Raw genomic sequence first — 991 nt, forward strand, 5'->3', positions numbered from 1 at the left:
AGAGAATAAAGTAAGATAAAGTCAAAAACAGTCGAAATTTAATTTTGTTACCTCTTAAAATTCTTCTGGGCGTCACTCCTGCTTTTGGTTTCAGTCTCCAACTCCATTTCTAAGTCAGTAACCTGAAGCAACAACAACAACAACAATAATAATGCAACAACAATAACATTCTCTTACCCTCTGCTGCCCCTCTCTTAGCTGCTTTAACAGCCATAGACATTTCCTCTTCAAGTTTAGTAGTCATCGAGATGGGAAACCTATAAGGAAGTGTTAAAAGAACAAAAGTAATCTCTTGATTGACATCGTTTTAAACATAATATAAAAATAATCACAATTGTACACAGTATAAACTCTCCTAGACACACACTTACTTGTTCCATTGCCTTGCAGAGTTTCTCGCATTCTCATGACTCTCAGTCTCCAGTTCCTCGTGCTCCTCCTGTAGAAAAGACAGCTGCTGCTTGGCTTTCCTCTAGCTAGTTTGGAGACTCACCATTGATGATTGGAACTCACTCAAACAATCCTGTAATTCCACCCTCTCAGCATCTGCCAATTTGAACTGACGTTGCAACTACACGTACATATAAATTAAGTTTACAACATTCTAAACACAATATAAGACTATAATTGTAGCATTTACATACACAAACACAATATAGTGGGTATTATTTAATTACTTGTTCAGTGCTGCTACGTAGATCTTCAACTCAACAGTGAGGGCGTTGGCAGATTTCTCTGCTTTAGCTGCCAGTTGATGCTGTTCATCTTTATGGCATGTTTCTTCATCAATCCTTCGATTAAGATCCTTCACTTGAGCTTGCAACTTCTTCACTAACTTGTCGAAATCAGTGCTAGACAGTAAAAAGTAAAAAAAAACTAAGTAAATACATGCATGTACATGTACATCTAGTAGAATAACTGCTGAAGTGCAGCCAACTGGCGTTGATGGGTCTTCCTACATTACAAGAATTGTATACATTCATTATAGAGC

At 37.2% G+C, this 991-nt stretch overlaps 1 long non-coding RNA gene across 3 annotated transcripts; it reads right to left on the bottom strand.

Annotated features, from left to right (window-relative positions):
- Positions 1–53: 53 nt before the first annotated feature.
- LOC109593626 (uncharacterized) lies at positions 54–977 on the bottom strand. Of its 3 annotated transcripts, none has more exons than XR_002191079.1 (5): positions 678–977; positions 494–571; positions 372–439; positions 178–257; positions 54–122 (listed from the first exon to the last, which is right to left on the bottom strand). It is a non-coding gene; the product is annotated as an uncharacterized LOC109593626 (long non-coding RNA). The 3 variants fall into 3 exon arrangements; XR_002191078.1 differs by having other exon boundaries at positions 372–571; positions 678–851; positions 899–953; XR_002191077.1 differs by having other exon boundaries at positions 372–571.
- Positions 978–991: the final 14 nt, after the last annotated feature.

This window comes from Amphimedon queenslandica, unplaced genomic scaffold (genome assembly GCF_000090795.2).
Source record: "Amphimedon queenslandica unplaced genomic scaffold, v1.1 AMPQUscaffold_508_Cont27473, whole genome shotgun sequence".
NCBI classification, from domain to species: domain Eukaryota; kingdom Metazoa; phylum Porifera; class Demospongiae; order Haplosclerida; family Niphatidae; genus Amphimedon; species Amphimedon queenslandica.